Source organism: Lynx rufus, unplaced genomic scaffold, assembly GCF_022079265.1.
Source record: "Lynx rufus isolate CCGP_SWC_20201006 ecotype Redwood Valley unplaced genomic scaffold, mLynRuf1.p SCAF_7, whole genome shotgun sequence".
Taxonomy (NCBI): Eukaryota; Metazoa; Chordata; class Mammalia; order Carnivora; family Felidae; genus Lynx; species Lynx rufus.
Window position 1 is genome coordinate 60,349,452 of NW_025814889.1, and position 12,456 is coordinate 60,361,907.

Here is a 12,456-nt window from a genome sequence, read left to right on the forward strand (position 1 = left end):
GCTGTGGGCCATCCATACAGTGAAGTATTATGTGGATATTAAAAAGATGAGGTTGATCTATATGCTGATGGGGAAAGATGTCTATGATATATATATATATATATATATTTTTAAGTTTATTTATCTTAGAGAGAGAGACGTGTGTGCACGTGTGTGTGCATGCATGCAAGAGTAGGGGAGAGACAGAGAGAAAGGGAGACAGAGAATCCCAAACAGACTCCATGTTATCAGTGTAGAGCCCTACATGGGGCTCGATCCCACAAACTGTGAGATCATGACCTGAGCTGAAATCAAGAGTCTGGCACTTAACTGACTGAGCCACCCAGGCCCCCTCAAGTTTTTATTTAAGTTTCAGTTAGTTAGCATACAGTGTAGTATTAGTTTCCAGTGTACAATATAGTGATTCAACACTTTCACGCAACGACCAGTGCTCATAACAACAAGTGCGCTCCTTGATCCCCATAATATATTGAGTATGAACTCATTTGTACTTTTTTAAAAAGTTTGTTAAAAGTTTCACAAAAACATCTCTGAGGATATACGTTTAACCAGTAACTGCAGTTCTATCTTGAGTGAGAAATGAAGGGGCTGTTCTGTTTATCTAGTTCTCCATGACAACTCACCTTAAAACATTGTGGCTTGAAGCACCATATTCATGTATTAATTCTCCCTGTTTATGTGGATCAGGAATTTGAAAGCTGCAGCTGGTGGTTTTATCATATTCAGAATATCATCAGAATATCATCAGTGGCTGGGGTTGGGCCATCTTTGAACACTTGTTCATTTATACTTAGGCTGCTTGCACTGGAAAGGTCTGAATAGCTGGGTCTCCTAGAAATCTCAGGGTGTTTCATGGTCTCTCCAGTGTGGCAGCTTCAAGGTAGCTGGGCTTTTTGTATGGTCTCTGGCTCCAAAGATAAATGTTCAGAAAGAGTGAGAAACAAGCAGAAGCCTGCTGCCATCTATGACCTAGTCTTGAAAGTCACTTTTGACACTTTCTTCTAGTCAAAGAGTTACAGAGGCCTGTCCAGGTCTCAGGGGAGGAGTCTAGACTCCCACCTCTTTTCACTTTCTTTTCCTCCAGTTTTAGTGAGATACCACTGACATATAACATTCTATTCGTTCAAGGTATACGATGTACTGGTGTTATATGTGTATGTATTGCAAAATGATTACCACAGTTAAGGTTAGTTAACACATCCGTCACCTAACATAGTTACAATGTGTGTGTATGTGGTGAGAACTTTTAAAATCTATTCTTCTAGCAACTTTCAAATGTACAATACAGTGTTGTGAACTATAGTCACCATATTGCATATTACATCCGAATGACTTATTCATTTTATAACTAGAAGGGTTTTTTGTTTTGTTTTGTTTTTTTACGTAAGCTTTATATCCAACATAGGGCTTGAAGTCACAACCCACAACCCTGTGATCAAGAGTCACACGCTCTATCTACTGAGCCATCCAGGAGCCACGGAAAATTTATTCCTTTTAACCACCTTTACCCATTCCTCCCATCCCCACCTCCTGTCCCATCCTATCACAAGGGATGATGAAATAGCTCACTTCTTCACTTCAATTTCCTTTGTGCACTCCATCACCATTTTTGGTACTATACTGGTTACCTTAAAATCAACTATTAAAACACAGCATTAAGAACTATAAAAGCAGTAAGATAGGAAACATTTTACATAGGGAGGTGGACCCAATTATTTAAGCTATAAAGTTACTGTGACAAATTATATTAGAATTTAGTTGTCTTTAACATCCAATTTAAACTAAATGCCTCTCTCTCTCAATTCACTTCTCAAGGGAAACTTCAAACACACAGTGGAGTTTATTGTGCTGCTAAAAATAAAATCATTATGATACCATATTAGAAATTGTAGTAGGGGCACCTGGGTGGCTCAGTTGGTTAAGCATCCAATTCTTTAAAAAAATGTTTTAACATTTTATTTTTTAAGAGACAGAGAGAGATAGCACAAGCAGGGGAGGGGCAGAGACAGAGGAAGACACAGAATCCAAAGCAGGCCCCACCCAGGCTCTGAGCTGTCAGCACAGAGCCTGATGCAGGGCTCGAACCCACGAATGCAAGATCATGACCTGAGTCAAAGTCAGATAATCAACCACGTGAGCCACCCAGGTACCTCAAGCATCCAATTCTTGATCTCACCTTAGGTCTTGATCTCCGGGTCCTGAGTTTAAGCCCCACATTGGGCTCCATGCTGGGTATGGAGCCTGCTTTAAAAAAAGAAAAGAAAAAGAAAGAAATTGTAGTAGATGAGAAACCCTGGTAAAAATGAAAACTGGCTCATTATTCTAGGAATAGGGAAGGGAAATGGGCTAAAAATGGGAAGACCAAGCAACGGAAGAAAACAGAAGGCTCAGCATGGCAGAGACTGCCAGTGGACAGCCCAGCTTCCAATTGGACCCCCTTACTATTGGGTACGACAATGTATCCAGTCCAATAAAAGTATTAAGGTTGCCAGCTTAACAAATAAAAACACAGGGCCCTCAGCTGAGTTTGTCTTAGTATAAGCCTGTCTCATACAATATTTTATCTGGCAATCCTGAAAAGCTTATTTACCAACCTTCCTCATAGATGTGGGTGATCAATGAGATGCCGGAAGAATCCGCTGCAATGGTCAGGATTACAGACTGAGAAAGGAGGCTGCTGAGCACTGATGACATCACAGAGCGACTGACCGTACAGGCTGGATTTTTCCTACAAGCTTCTCACTTGTGTAGGTTAGTTATTTCAGTTTTCTGTTTTATGTAATTAAACTCAGTCAGTCCTAACTCAAACACTTTGTGTGCTATTGTTAAAGCAGTATTCTCTATCCAAGCAGAGTAGAAGAAGGTATCAGCAGAGGATGGGGTTGCAGATAATTAGCCAAGACCCTTATGCACAGGTGACTGGCCTCAGAGAGGTCTAGAAACAGGCATCCAAGACTGGGTCAAGAAGGCTGGAATTCTATGGGGCGCCTGGGTGGCGCAGTCGGTTAAGCGTCCGACTTCAGCCAGGTCACGATCTCGCGGTCCGTGAGTTCGAGCCCCGCGTCAGGCTCTGGGCTGATGGCTCAGAGCCTGGAGCCTGTTTCCGATTCTGTGTCTCCCTCTCTCTCTGCCCCTCCCCCGTTCATGCTCTGTCTCTCTCTGTCCCAAAAATAAATAAAAACATTGAAAAAAAAAATTAAAAAAAAAAAAAAAGAAGGCTGGAATTCTAAAGCAAGGAAATTTAACCCTTGTAGAAAATGGGGTGGCAGGTAAAGGCTTCCTTCTAGAGGGATCCGATCATGATGTCGGATCGGTTTTGGTGAAAGACTACCTTGAGTGACATGCTGACTTCTATTGTCCCTACCTGAGACTGGCCTGGCTTCAGGGGGAGAAAACCATGTTAACTGCTCTTAGCTGCACAGGTCAGAGTGCTAAGTTACAGCCAATGTTTACATTAGCTAATGAGGGCTTATTATTTGCCAGCCAGGGTTCACCATGCCTTTTGTGTATTAGCTTATGCAGTTGTCCTAACAGTGCTAGGAGGAAAGCACGATAATTATCCCCATTTCACAAGTGGGTACAGTAAGGCACAGAGACAGTAGAGCTGAGATTTCAACTCAGACTACTTGCTTCTAGGGCTCTTGTTTTTAACCATTGCGGTCTGCTGCTGCTTAGCCCCTAAGTGCCAGCTCACAAACTTGTGTTGAATTATGATGACATTTTCACTGTGACAACATTTTCACTAATATACAGTGATGTGAAACAAAGAATGATAATATAGTGAACTTAAAAAATTTTTTTAACGTTTATTTTATTTTTGAGACAGAGAGAGACAGAGCATGAACGGGGGAGGGTCAGAGAGAGGGAGACACAGAATCCGAAACAGGTTCCAAGCTCTGAGCTGTCAGCACAGAGCCCGACGCAGGGCTCGAACTCACGGACTGCGAGATCATGACCTGAGCTGAACTCGGCCGCTTAACCGACTGAGCCACCCAGGCGCCCCTATAGTGAACTTTTAAAAATAAAGTTAGATTCACTTAATGTAAAAGGCCATAATTTATTTTGAGTATATCCATCCTCCTGAAATGAGGACAATAGTAAGAAATTATTGTTAATCTTTAAAGTTTTAAAAACTCTTGGCAAATTAAAAGGAGCTAGCCCTACACAACAGTTGGAAAATTGATACCATGCGTGTGCTCCAAGTGTGGAGGATTTTAATACCGGGAGCTAGAGACCTACAGACTTTGGAAGGGCCAGCACAGTAAAGGATGCTCTCGCCAATGACTGCAGCCTGCAGCCCAAAGTGGATAGTCCTCCAAGGCTCACCTGAAATCTACTTTTGTTTTTTTTATTTTTTTAAATTTTATTTTTGAGGGAGAGAGACAGACTGTGAGCAGGGGAGGGGCAGAGAGAGAGGGAGACACAGAATCCGAAGCAGGCTCCAGGCACAGAACCTGATGTGGGGCTCAAACTCATGAACTGTGAGATCATGACCTGAGCCAAAGTTGGACGCTTAACTGACTGAGCCACCCAGGCGCCCCTCACCTAAAACCTGCTTTTAAAGTCAAGACCGTAAGGGAAGCTCGCACAAACCGTCACAGCTGCAGCACCATCAAGGTGGTCTTGGCAGCCAACATTTCTGAAGCAGGTAGTTCCTTGGGGTGCATCTGGAGACTGCTGAGAACTGTGGATCCACCATCAGCTCACATACCTGCCTGTGGTGGCCTCCAAAGAGTGACAACTTTACCTTCTCTTCCACTGTCTACATCTCACTGCAGTGCTTCTCACTGACAGACCTGGAACTACATGGGGAAGGGGATCCTGGAAAATGTGAATCTCGGCTTCTCTTTATTATGAAAGAGCGAGGAAATGATATCGAGAACAGACTATCCTAGGTTTGTCTCTAAGCTTTTTTCTTTTATTTTTTAAAATACATTTTAAAATTATAGTTTTAAAATTCTGTTTTATTTTTTAAAATCTGTGTTCCAAAACTGAATCTAGTGGGAATGTAGAATGGTGGAGCCACTCTGGAAAACCGTTTGCCAGTTCCTTGAAAATTGAGATCTATTACTACCACGTGATCCAACAATTGCACCCCTGAGCATTTACCCCAAAGAAACAAAAATTTATATTCACACAAAGCCTGTACACAAATATTCAAATAGTAGTTCATTTGTAATAAACTGTGGTATATTCATACCATGGGAGGCTACTAAGCCATAAAAAAAAATGAAATCTTAAATGGAAAGATATTCCAGGCTCATGGGTTGGAAGAACAAATATTGTTAAAATGTCCATACTACCTAAAGCAATCTACAGATTCAATGCATTACCTATCAAAATACCAACAGTATTTTTCACAAAGCTAGAGCAAATAATACTAAAATTTCTTTGGAACCACAAAAGACCCTGAATAGCCAAAGGAATCTTGATAAAGAAAAACAAAGCTGGAGGTATCACAATTCCAGATTTCAAGATGTACTACAAAGCCATGGTAATCAAAACATTATGGTACTGGCACAAAAACAGACACATAGATAAATGTAACAGAACAGAGAGCCCAGAAATAAAGCCATGCGTATAAGGTCAATTAATCTATGCTAAATGAGGTAAGGATGTATAATGGGGAAAAGACAGTCTCTTCAACAAATGGTGCTGGGAAAACTGGACCACTTTCTACACTTGATCTTAGCCAAAAGGCCGAGAAGCGATTACTGGACCACTTTCTAACACCATGCACAAAAATAAACTCAAGATGGTTTAAAGACCTAAACGTCAGACCTGAAACCATAAAAATCCTAGAAGGAAACATAAGCAGTAATTTCTCTGATGTTGGCTGCAGCAGCATTTTTCTAGATGTGTCTCCAAAGGTAAGGGGAAAAAAGCAAAAATAAATGTTTGAGAATACATCAAAATAAAAAGCCATTGCACAGCAAAGGAAAACATCAACAAAACAAAAAGGCAACTTACAAAAGATATTTGCAAGTGACGTATCCAATTCGAGGTTAATATCCAAAATATGTAAAGAACTTACACAGTTCAACACCCACCCACCCCCCCACACACAAATAGGTTAAGAAATGGGTAAAGGACCTGAATAGACACTTTTCCAAAAAAGACATACAGATGGCCAACAGACAGATGAAAAGATGCTCAACACCTCTAATTACCAGGGAAATGCAAATCAAAACCACAATAAGATATCACCTTACCTCTGTCAGAATAGCTAGAAACAAAAAGATAAGAAATAACAAGTGTTGGTGAGAATACGTAGAAAAAGGGACTCTCGTGTACTGTTAGTGGGAATGTAAATTGGTACAGCTACTGTGGAAGACAGTATGGAGTTTCCTTAAAAAATAAAGAAATAGAAATACCATACAATCCAATAATTTCACTATCAGGTTATCTACCCAAAGAAAACAAAAACACTAATTAGAAAAGATACATGCTTATGCATGTTTATTGCAACATTATTTATAATAGCCAAGACATGGAAGCAACTTAAGTGTCCATTGAGAGATGAATGGGAAAGGAAGATGTGTGTGTGTATATATATATATATATATATATATATATATATATATATATATGGAATATTACATAGCCATATAGAGAAGGAGATTGTGCCACTTGCGACAACATGGATGGACCTAGAGGGTATTATTCTAAGTGAAGTAAGTCAGGCAGAGAAAGACGAACACCATGTGATTTCACTCATATGTAGAATCTAAAAAAACAAATGAATAAACAAAAAGCAGAATCAGATCTATAAATACAGAGAACAAACCGATGGTTGCCAGAGGGGAGGTGGGTGGAGGGATGGGCAATATGGGTGAAGGGGAGAGTGGGAGGTACAGGCTTCCAGTTACGGAATGAGTAAGTCACAGGAATAAAAAGCACAGCATAGGGAATATAATCAATCATACTGTAACAGCGTTGTATGGTGACAGATGGTAGCCACACTTGTGGTGAGCTTAGCATAACATATAAGCTTGTCAAATCACTATGTTGTACACTGGAAACTAATGTAACACTGCGTGTCAACTATACTTAAAATTTTTTTTAAGTAAAAAGAATAAAATATTGATACATGCAACAACTTGAATGGATCATCAAAGAATTATGTTGAGTGAAAAAGGCCAGTTTCAAAGTGTTACATACTGTATGTTTCCATTTATATAACATTATTTAAAAAATAGAACAGATTAGTGGTTGCTAAGGGTTAGGGCAGGATTAAGGAAGAAGATATCTGTGGCTGTAATAGGGAGGCATCAGGGATCCTAGTGATAAGCTACCTTGTATCTTGACAGTGGTAGTGAAGATATAAGTTTATACATGTGATAAAATTACAAAGAACTAAACACACATAAACACATAAATGAGTACGTGTAAAACTGGTAAAACTGAATTAGGTGGATGGATTGTATAAAAACAATTTTCTGGCTGTGACCTTGTGCTGTAATCATACAAATTGGGGGCAACTTCATGAAGAATATACATAATCTCTCTATATTATTTCTTACAACTGCAGGTGAATCTACAAAGACCTCAAAATAAAAATTCTAGATAACTCTGAGATATGGAACCTTCAGCACAGGATTTGAAGAAAGGATTCCAGCACTGAGCAGAAGGTGGGACTAAAGAAATGTCAAGGCTTCTTCAGACTCTTAGGATTCTCTTATTTTTTTCTTTCATTCATTCCTCTTCTGTTTTTCTTTCTTCCTTCCTTTTTCACATTTCCTTCTATTTTCTATCTATCAAGATAAGTGTAAGACTTCCCACTGGAATCCATTGCTGTTGCTTTATTGATGAAATCCTAAAACTCCTCAGTTTGGCTCCAGAACCCTCCATAATTTAGTCTCTGCCAACTCCTCTAGCCTGAAAGTCCAACAGCTGTCCTTCACAGTCCAGAAAAACCAAACACTGGATACTATGCTGCCTTCTACCTGCCAGTCCCTCCCTCCACCCCCTTTGGTGTTTTCTTTGACTTGCCTTTCTTCTGAAGACTCCATGGTGGTCCTTGATTTCACTTATTCCACTTTTTTTTTTTTTTTTTTTTGAGACAGAGAGAGGGAGTGCAAGCTTGGGAGGAGGAGGGGGAAGAGAGAGAGAGAGTGAGAGAGAGAGAATCTCAAGCAGACTCCACACTCAGCACACAGCCTAACACAGAGCTCGACCCACACCCTGGGATCATGACCTGAGCCAAAATCAGGAGTTGGACGCTCAACCAACTGAGCCACCCAGGCGCCCCACTTGTTCTGCTTTCAACTAACCCTCTCACAGGGTTAGTCAGTCAGCTTACCCAGGCATAAATCTGTAAGTGGCATAAAACGTGCGCCCCCACCCCAATCTGGAAATGTGGTGCTGGTAAACCTAGATTTTGATGTGCATCTCCTTATATAAGTGGAGAAATTGAAATCAGTCCAAATTCCAAATTTAGTGCATATAAGAAATCTGTTAGTTTGAATTTGAACATGTAAGAGGAAAACTTAATTTATTATTAATAATCCTTCACTGACTTCTAAGGAAAGTGGATCTCAATGAACTAGAGGATCAATCTTGGAGCCTTTGGCACGCAGCAAGACAGAAATAAGTAGAAACAAACGGTTGTTGTGCAAGTTTGCTACAAGAGCTGGGCAGAGTGCAAGTGCTTGGCCTAAGAGAGTTTAGGAGAGAAGAGGGAAGCTCCAAGAAGGTAGGGATCATCCTCAGGAAGGCTTCCTGCTGCAGGGAGGAAGAGGGGTTTTCAAGCCAAATACAGAGATTTGAAAGAAGAGCACAGCTAAAGGACTCTCTCTCTTCCTTCTTTTCCCTTTTTGTGAAAAGCTATGCACTATTCCCCAGTGGAATTTTCAGAAAAATGTCTACTTGAATCACTTACTTTATTTTCATTTTTATTTGTTTTTTTTCAGTGTTTATTTATTTATTTTTGAGACAGAGCACAAGCGGGGGAGGTGCAGAGAGGGAGACACAGAATTCAAAGCAGGCTCCAGGCTCTGAGCTGTCAGCACAGAGCCCAACGCGGGACTCAAACTCGTGGACTGTGAGATCATGACCTGAGCCAAAATCAAGAGTCCAACACTTAACTGACTGAGCCCAGTCAGGTATCCCTACCTTATTTTTAAATGGAGTTTTGTTTTGAGGAAACTTAAAGAAGATGAATATTCTGCTGGCATAAGGGTTACAGACATGAAGAAAAAATATAAATGTCAATTTGCAGAAAATTAGTTTATCCTTCATGCGTGTGCGCACGCACACACACACACACACACACACACACACACACACACAGTTAAGGAAATATCTTTAAGATATTGGTTTGAAGAGATACCAAGTGACTAGCTTATCCAGAGTTCACAGATTCCTTAATACAACCATACTTTTTATGGATTGCCCCGTAACACTTGACTTTCCATACACCAACTACTCCCAAGGAGTGAAGGATTTTCATGCTGGCACTACCTGCTGGATTATTGGATGGCTCTATTATTTCTGTTAAACAGTAGTTTGTATTCTTTTTAGAATGCTTTAATTGCATCTGGTCCTCATTGTTTCATAAAAATGAGTCAAAAAAAATACTAGTGCTAATACTTGTAAAAAGTATAAACCCATTCACTTGATACAACTGAGAAATGCATCCTCTAGGAAAAAAGAGGATCCATTATAAGAAAATGACAAAATTAGTCAATCTGTGCCTAAAGAGCAGTTGAGATTGGAGCAGGGGAGGGGCACCTGGGTGGCTCAGTCAGTGAAGCCGAAATCGGACTCTTGATTTCTGCTCAGGTCATGATCTCACAGTTCATGAGATTCAGTGTGGTGCTCTGTGCTGACAGTGCGGAGCTTGTTTGGGATTCTCTCTCTCACTCTCTCTCTCTGCCCTTCCCCCACTCCCTCTCTGTCTTTCCAAATAGATAAATATTTAACAAAAAGATTGGCGCCTGGGAATGGGAGAGCAGAGTGGAGCGCTTCAGGGAAAAAAGGGATTTGATTGAATAAGTGATGTGTCTGGCATTTGGAAAAGCTATTGCTGCAAGTATAGCAGATTGATAGAAAAAATTAAGGATTATGAACATTGGAAATTAAGAAAAAAAAGCAGTGGTTAACTCTAAAAAAAAAAAGATGTAAAATTAAAAAAAAAAAACCACACGACTTATCTCAACAGTAAACAATTACATAGTTATAATAATAATGTTGATTTACCCCCGGATGTGACCTAACTCTGTTGAATGAATGAGAATAGTGAAAGTAGGGTTAGAGCTTTATTCTCCATAAGAAGAAGTGGATAGATTTCTAAAATTCGTAATCAAGAAATAGCAGTGTAGGAATATTATTTCGAAATATGCCCAAAGGGGGAAAAAAAGAAATATGCCCAAAGAAACAGCTAAAAGTTGCCTATCATGACAGATATCAGAATTGGTGAATGGTGAAACAGGAACTGCTGTTTTTTATTACAAGCCTTTTTTCACTATTTGATTGTTTTTTTATTTATAAATTTTTTTAATGTTTATTTTTGAGAGAGAGAGAGAGACACAGAATCTGAAGCAGAGTCCAGGCTCTGAGCTGTCAGCACAGAGCCTGATGTGGGGCTCGAACTCATGATCTCTGAGATCATGACCTGAGCTGAAGTTGGACACTTAACCTACTGAGCCACCCAGGCGGCCCATTGCTATTTGATTGTTTTAACTGCAATGCATTGTTTTGATGAGCAATTAATTCATTAAACAATACTTTTAATTAATTATTTTAACAATAATTAATAATTAATAATTATTTTATTTATTTATTAATAATTATTGGCAAGTAATTAATTAAACAATATTTTAAAGTGGGGGACTGCCCATATCATCTCCTTTATGACTTTCATCTATTGTTCAAGAGGAAGTTAACTGTCATATGCTAGTTGTTTCCCTTTAACATGTAAAATACATGATATTGACAGATATCTTGCTTGAAGTTCCCAAGATGTGTTAACTGCTGGGAGCCAGATGTGTCATAGAGCACATAGAGGTACCTGTCAATACCTAACTGTTACCTCTGTTCCTGCCTGAGTACTTCTGCCCTTGTGTTCTGACTCTGGCCCTACTGTTAGCTCCAAAGTGGTATGTTTTAGTTCTGAGTACTTTGGCTTGGTTCTATGAAAGTCTATATCCTTCCTCGTTTGGTCTAAGCTAAGTTTACCTTCTCATCTTTCTGGAAACCTCTTCTCCTTTCCAAATTTTCTTTCAAACTCCACTTTTTCTTTCTTTTTTTTTTCTTTTCTTTTTTTTTTTTTTTTTTAGCGTACTTTATTCATTCACCCAACAGGCATTTTTTTAAGCCATTATTCTGGGTCAAACCCTATGCCACAACCCGGAGATAGGAAGAATATATGGTCAGAGGAGATAAATTTCTTAAGTTACAATTTGGATTTCTTTCAGAAGATTAGGGTGCCACTAACCCTCTTGTCTTCTAGGAACATACATGAAAAGATCACTAGGCAAATAAACAGGATGTGCACCACTCTCTCAATCTAGGCAGTAGCCACAAACCCTGCCTTAATGCAAGCCTGAGATAAATGGCGGTGTTAGAGACTGCATTTGGAGTCTGGCTGCACTGGGGATTCCTACTTTGCACACTGATTAATAGACCTCTGTGCCTGCATATTCAGGCATGCAATTGTGAGGACATAGGCAGGACCTTCAGAACAGACCTTGAGTCCACTTATCCAAATAGTAAACAAAAGGCAAGGACCACAAGCCTCTTTTTTAAAATATTGGCTCTGGGCCCTGCCCAAATGTGCTTGCTGCCCCTACAGGAAGTAGAATCTGTTGGACTTGGGCTCAGAGTAGGAGGACAAGGAGTCTTCAACACCAGTCTAGCTTGCCAGTGAAAGTGCATCAATGGCCGTCCCCAACTCTGACCAGTCATTTCAGTTACTCCTATGAAGAAGAACCAAGAAAGGGCAAATAGAGAGAGGATGGAAATGTAGTAGAGTTTCTCTCTTCCTGAGATTAAGGCAAACATACAAGGAAAGGGGGAATGAAAACCTTTGCCTGTTCAACAGTTTTCCTTACTCCTGTGTCTTCTTTCTTCTTTTCTTAAAAATAATTAGAAGCACAAAGATATAGAAGAAACTCAACGTTCAACTAGATCATGATTAAACACACTTCCTGTATTCATTAACATGAAAAAATACTAATAAAGCATATTTGTTAAATATATGTATGGCCACCCCTAAAATGCATACATCAGGGAGAATTCACCTCAGGATATTTGGGGGCCCAGTGTTGTGGGCCACATAATCACATCACATGGTATATCCTTGAATGGTTGCAAGGATTGAATGAGTTAAAATGTACAAGTGCCTGGCATGCAGAGAGCCTTAGTTTCTGTTCTTGTTGTTACTATTATTATTAATTTTTATTTGTGTAGCATATTATAGTAATTATCTCATTTGATTCTCACAACTTCCTGTGA